The sequence below is a fragment of the Grammomys surdaster genome, unplaced genomic scaffold, assembly GCF_004785775.1.
Source record: "Grammomys surdaster isolate TR1022 unplaced genomic scaffold, NIH_TR_1.0 126612, whole genome shotgun sequence".
Classification (NCBI taxonomy): domain Eukaryota; kingdom Metazoa; phylum Chordata; class Mammalia; order Rodentia; family Muridae; genus Grammomys; species Grammomys surdaster.
The window spans coordinates 1,590,880-1,598,195 of record NW_021621401.1 but is presented as its reverse complement, the minus strand read 5'-3'; positions in this window follow the sequence as shown (position 1 = coordinate 1,598,195).

The window sequence follows — 7,316 nt, the reverse complement described above, 5'->3', positions numbered from 1 at the left end:
TCAGGAAACTCAGCTCTTGGGAGTTGAAGATTGATGGGACCGTGTATTTCCAGTGCTCTCCTCTGGACTCCGAGTTAGGCACAGACCACACCCAAACATCAATTTCCAGGCACATACCAGGTTCAATGAGCTCTGTTAATAAGCAAGGTAAAGAGAAGGCGGCTGAGTCTGAATGGGGCAGAAACTGTGGCAAATGGCTTTGCAGGTGCTAATTTTATGAGGAAAAAGGAGGAGGTCTGTGTTAGAATGAGCAGGACGTGTCGGTAAGTTCTGATTGGGTATTTTAACTAGGTTAGTCAAAATAATGAATTTTGATTGTTGGATCTTGTGTTTTGATAGTTGGGCCTTGGTTATCAGTGTCAGAAATGAGACAGGCAGAGCCAAGTAGTCAAAGAAGCCAATGGACCTTGGAGGATAGCGTTAGGAATGTGATAGAACAGTTTAGCAAGGGAGAGGGGAGGGGGAAAGGCAAACCCTGTGAATGCCATGTTTGCCACACTTGAGCCTGCTAGAGACCCTTCAGGGGTCACTCTTGGCTTAACGAAATATTAGTTGACAGCCTGCGGGTGGATGAGGAAAGCCTCAAGGATAGTATAAGAAGGCAAAGTATTCAAGTTAAGTATTATGGGATCCCGAGGGATCTCACTGATTAGAAAGAGGCTGCAGGGAGCATGAGATGTGGCAAAGCCCAGGTAGGAAGGTTTCCAGTATGAAGGATCGAGGAATACTATGAATTCTCCAGAGCAGTCACCTGAAAAAAAGATCAATAAACCATCTAGTATGATTGCTCAGAAGACTCTCTACAGCATTTGAGTATTTGAGAATAGTATTTGAAGGTTCTACAGATGTCTGTCGAGTTTGTTTTATTTCTCTATTTTTCTATCAAGATAATCTTTCAATTGAGGTGAGAAGAGCCTGGAATCTATCCACTGCTATCCTCCTGGGGTTAATCTGTGACTTTATATTTAGTAGTATTTATTTTATGAAATTGGGTGCACCTGCGTTTAGGGCATATGTTTAGAACTGTAGAGGTTTTTGTTGTTGTTGGTGGTGGTGGTGGTGGTGGTGGTCGTGAGTTTTTTTTTCCCTATTCAGTAGGAAGTGATGTTTATTATTTTTTTCCCACTAGTTTTGGTTTGAAATCTATTTTGTCAGGTGTTAGACCAGCCATGCTGGTTTCCTTGGTCCATTTGTTCAGACTGTCCGTTCCAATCCTTTCACCGTAAGGTACTGTCTGTCTTCTATGGTGAGATGGGTTTCTCAGGCAACAAACAAATGGCTCCTATCTTTAAATCCAGTATACTGGTCTGTGTAGATACTTAGTTGTTATTAAATGTGTGTGTTGATTTCTGCCTTTTTTCTGATTTTGTAGTGTGTGATTACTATTCCTCTTGCTTTTTTTTGTTTGTTTGTTTTTGTTTTTTGTTTTTTGTTTTGTTTTGTTTTTTTTGAGACAGGGTTTCTCTGTATATCCCTGGCTGTCCTGGAACTCACTCTGTAGACCAGCCTGGCCTCGAACTCAGAAATCCGCCTGTCTCTGCCTCCCAAGTGCTGGGATTAAAGGCGTGTGCCACCACCACCCGGCTTCTTGCTTTTAATTACCACTCTACCATGGTTTATTTCTTTAAAAATATTTTATTTTCATGTGTATGAGTGCTTTGCCTACATGTATGTATATGCACCACATGTATGCCTGGTGTCCTCAGGGGTCAGAAGAGAGGCGCATCCCTAGAACTGGATATGGATATTGTGGGCTACCAGGTCCTCTGCTAAGTCATCTCTCCAGCCCTAGTTCATTCTTTCTTGCAGCCTTCTGGAGGAATTTTTTTTTCCTCTGAAGCCTAAGAATTCCTTCAACTATCTTCGTAGTGGCTTAGTGATCAGAAAGTCCTTTAGCCCATTTTTTTTTTAAATAAATTTTTTGTTTCTTCTTCGGTTATAAGTTGCTTTGCTGAGTATACCTGGGTGCAGTCTGGATTATCTGTTCTTGTCTTTTAGAACTTGAAGTACATCCTTCCAGGCCTTCTTGTGCTATCAAGTTTTAGTTGTAAGTTGTTGCCAGCAGCTTTGACTGAGAAAGAAAAACATTCTGTGTCTAAGGGCACTGTGACCCCTGACACACCGAGGATCTGCACCACAGGAGTTTCTGCCTCAGGGATCTGGGAATGTGCTATTTCTTAAAATGTGGACTTGCAAGTTCTCATGTTTTTCTACCCATACTTCCTTGTTTTTTGCCTTTGTTCTCCTGGTGATCTTTTAAACATTCTATTCCTTATAAACATGGTTTGATAATTTTTTTTTACATTATGATTATCTTTGCATGTAGTTATTCATAATAAAAGCTCCTAATTAAAAAAAAATCTAAGAGGTGCTCTAATGCTTAGGGACTCTTGCATGTTTTGTGTCCCTAGCCGCCGCTGTTGAAGATTCACATTGCAGACTCTGAGTCTTATTCTGTGGGCTGAACTCCAGTATCTCTGGCAGTAAGTCTGCTGATAACTATGAAAACAACGATGGGCTTACCTTTATATGTATTTTGGTATTTCTATCTTGCTGCTTTCAAGATACTTGCTTTATACTGTATATTTGTTTTAATATGGTGATGGCAGGGAAGTTCTTGTTTTGGGAGGGGGTCTTGTTGGTTTGAGGTCCTAAATGCCTTCTGTATCTGGCTTGGAGTCTCTCTCTCTCTTTCTGAGAAATTTCATTGTGATTCTTTTGAAATGTTTTCGGTGCCCCGAAAATGAGATTCTTCTCCTTCATTTGTTTATTTGGCTTTTCCCCATAGTGTCTTGTGTACCTTGGAATTCGACTTATACCTTATTATTTTATCTTTGATCTTATTGGATCTGATCTTGTTTTCAAGTTCAGATATTTGGCCCTCTCTTTGACCTGTTCTATTGTGAGATTTTCCACAGAGCTTCTCTGGGGGCTTATGTATTGTCTTGGTTAGCTTTCTACTGCCATGATAAAGATTATATATAATGACCCAAAGCAGCATGTGATGGAAGGGGCTTGTCTCCTGGGCTTACAGGTTACAGGTCATCATGAAGGGAACCCAGGGAAGAAGCTCAAGCCAGGAACCTGAACACAGGAACTAAACTGCAACCATGTGGAAGCTGCTTCTCGCCTTGCTCTCCATAGCTTGCTCACCCCGCTTTCTTACACAATCCAGGGTCACCTGACCCTGGTGGAGTGCCTTGACTCCCGTCGAGCTGGGCCCTCCCACGACAATCGTTAACCCTGAAAATGCCAGACAGATATGATGGAGGGATTTTTTTTTCTATAGAGGTTCCTCTTCCCAGATAACCCTAGCTTGTAACAGGTTGACAAAAACTAAGTAGTTAACATTTATTGATTTAATTTTCTTCACAGAGCTTTTTGTTAGACATGTTTTTACTTCAGATTTTTTTCAGTATTTTCTCTTGTTGAATTCCTGTTTGATAACTTGTACCACTTTCTGTCATTATCTATCGTATTCTCAGTCAAGAGCTTAGTTTCTTACTTTAAAATTATTATTATTATTATTATTACTGTGTTGTGGTATATGCATATGAGTGCAAGTATGTGCACATCCATAGCGTGTTGGATACAGAGTATAACTTTTAAAATTATGTATTCTATATTTTACCATGTGGTAAAATATGGATCCAGCTCAGGTCATCAGGTTTGTGGCAAATGTTTTGATGTGCCTAACCATCGTGCTGGACCTATCTGAGCTTAGTTTCTTCTTTGATTTTAAAGAATACCATTACTGGATACCATTACTATGGGCCTAGTAATTTGGGGATGAGTTACATTGCTTTTGTTTTTTATGTTTATTATGCTGCTGCATTGGTTGTTTCTGCATCGGGGCTTTTTGTTTGTTTGGTTGGTTGGTTAGTTTATTTGTTTATTTGTTTGTTTTGTTTTTTCGAGACAGGGTTTCTCTGTATAGTCCTGGCTGTCCTGGAACTCACTCTGTAGACCAGGCTGGCCTCGAACTCAGAAATCCGCCTGCCTCTGCCTCCCAAGTGCTGGGATTAAAGGCGTGCGCCACCACCGCCCTACTTGTTTATTTGTTTGTGTTTGTTTTTATTTGGTTGGTTTGGTTTTCCAAGACAGGGTTTCTTTGTGCAGCCCTTGCTGTCCCGGAACTTGCTTTGTAGACCAGGCTGGTCTTGAACTCAGAGATCTGCCTGCCTCTGCCTCCTGAGTGTTGAGATTAAAGTTATGCGCCACCCCACCTGACCCCCATCAGAGGCTATTTTGTTGCTTAAAAAACAATCAGCTGTATTCTTTCAGCTGAAATATTTGAAGTGTTCAAGAGGGTCTTGGATGTGGTATAAACTCAGAAATCAGTTCATTAGTCCAGCAGTTGGAGTGCCTGGTGTAATCTCTGTACTGTTCTCTGAGTTGAACAGTAACTGTGAAAGCAACCACAGCCGAAGAATACCACCACTGTGCAGTGTAACAGCTGATTCACAACATTGGCCCATGTGACTTCAGCAGCTACTGGAGGATAACCAACCAAGGACATACAGAAGAGTATAACAGAATTTTAATAAGATTAGGAGTAGGAAGGCTGGATGGTGGGAGAGGACAGAGGTAGATTGATTTTGAAAAGAAAAAAAATTGAGGAAGTAAGGTATCTGGAAGGGGAAGCTGGGATTTTGTGAGTACATAGATTTTAGGGACTACTAAAGCTATAGAATGTTACAAATACAAAGTGAAAACAAGGACAGAAAAAGGCTGAAAGAGGAAAGACGGAGACATAACAAAGTACACGGATGTGGGTGAAAGTATGAGGGCCCTCGAGGGAGCCGCGGCAGGCCGATCCTGTTTCAGGCCAGCCAGGACTGTGCAGAGAGAACAGTAAAGAATGCCTTATAGAAGACTGGGCGGAGAAACATACAGAGCAATCTTAGAATCTAACTGAACAATATACAAACCAAAAAGACAAAAACATTACTGACACAGGAGTGGAGATTAAATAATAGTAAGAAAAATAAACAGCACACTTGGGAAATGGATTGCGGACATATGGACACTGAGTCAGGGATTTGCTTCTCAGATCCTCTGGCTCTGGCAGGCACCACTTAGTGTCCTGTAGGGAGGGTTGGGTGGGAGCTCTGAAGCCTCTGTTCTGGGTTCTGGCAGTTTCCTTGACCCCTGAACTCCACTTGGGTCTGTTCTGTCCCTGCAGGTCCAGGGTTATGTGAGGAGCAGAAACGCTTCCCTTAAAGTTTCTTTTTCTTTTTGAAGCTCATAAACACTTTTATTAGGAAGACTGCAGAGCAGGCAAACTGTAAATATCTCAAGTTGCCCAGAAGAAGAAGATGAAGAGGACAAGCCAGAAAACTGTGGCTTTTTGAGTAAGGCATGGAAAGTTTGGTCAGCAGGCAGCCACGTCACAGGAAGCAGCCACAGGGTAAAAAGTGGGGTTGTGTTAGGGAAGCAAGCTTAGAAAAGAGACAGAAAAAGGAAAGGTTATGCTCTTCCGAATAACTGAGAACATGAGGCAGGCTTACAAAGCTGAGTGGCTGTGATTCTCTAAGCACTTTAAATAGGGCAATAATTCTGAGAAAGAAAGGTATATTATCCCACTAAAGAAATAAGTGTTCCTCCTGTGGTGGTTTGAATGAGATTCGCCTCCACAGTCTCATATGTTTGAGTGCTTGGTCTCCAGTTGGTGGAACTGTTTAGGAAGGATTAGGAGGTGTGGCCTTGGTGAAACAGTTGTGTCACTGTGGGTGGGCTTTGAGGTTTCAAACACTACCTCATTCTGCCTGTTTACTGCCTTTATGCTCATTATGTTGGTCATGGATGGACCCACCATGTGAAATTTTAAGCAAAGTCCCAATTAAATGCTTTCTCTTATAAGTTGCCTTGGTCATAGTGTTTAGCCATGACAACAGGAAAGTAACTAAGACACCTCCCACTTCTTGAGGATGGCTTCAGGTGAACCTGCCTTCCTGAGTGACTGTGCCATGGTGACTGACCTGTCCGATTGAATTAACTTTTTTGTTCTGCATTGTTTTGAGACAAGGTCTCTCTGTGTAGCCCTGGCTGTCCTGAATCTCACTCTGTAGACCATGCTGACCTTGAACTCAGAGATCCGGCCTGTCTCTGTCACCCAAGTGCTGGGATTAAAGGTGTGCACCACCAATGCCCTGCTAGAATTAACTCTTAAGGAAGGAGACGATGGTATGTCTCCACTCAGATTCCAGTCTTCTGACTAGGAGGTAATAACTTTCCCTTAATGGCCGTCAATGTAACTACAATCCTCCCCACTCCAAGAAATAACTTTAAAATCATTTAGGAGATGAGCTGAAATCGGAGAATAAATATACACCCCACCCAATCTCACAGTTTCTACGGCTTTCTTCCAAGCAGCTTGACTTGGCCAGTGTACAGTCAGTTCCAGAGGAGTCACATGTGAGGGTCTGATTCTCAGGTCTCCCACCTGCTTTCCTGAAGCAGTCTCTCCTAGCTTAATGAGCTTCTACAGCCAGTCTTGGTGAGAGCACAGGCTATCAGATGGATCTGAAAGGCCCCTGGGTCCTGCACCTGCCTCCAAGACACTTGAGCCACTCTGCCCTATGGATGCGTTTTGAGGTGACCCCTGTATGGAGCTTACTGCACTGAGAGCTGCCCTTACAACCATGGTAGGTAGGATAGGTTAATTTCACTTGTGAGCTCGCTGAGGTCCAGAGTCACTGTAGAGAGATGAGGGAGCTCGGAACACTCATTGCAGAGGATTGTTTGTCAGTGGACAAGATGGGAAGACCCACCCACTGTCTGAGGCGCCATTGGATGGGATGGGAAGACCCACCCACCATCTGAGGCGCAATTGGGTGGGATGGGAAGACCCACCCACTGTCTGAGACGCCATTGGATGGGATGGGAAAACTCCCACTGTCTGAGCCGCAATTGGATGGGAAGACCCACCCACTGTCTGAGGCCCCATTCTCTTGGGACTCTTGGAATGTTTAAAAAGAGAGCTCGCACAGGCGTTCGCTGATCTCTGCTTCCTGACTGCGAGTGGGATATGACTTGCTGCTTCAAACTCTTGCCGTTTTGACTTTCGCTCTATAGCAGACAGTAACCTGAAACCCTGAGCCCAAGTCAGCTCTGACGTTGCTTTTATTAAGATATTTTGTCACAGCGAAAGAAAAACTAACTAAGAACATTTGCACAAATAGTGTTGCCGGTGGTGGGATACACTTGACTTCTGGAACTGGTTTAAGGGAAAAATGTAAATGAGTTTGAAACTCTGGACCGGAAAAGCTCTGAGTGCTCTAAGCAGAGCTTAGGACTATGCTGGTGGGAGCTTG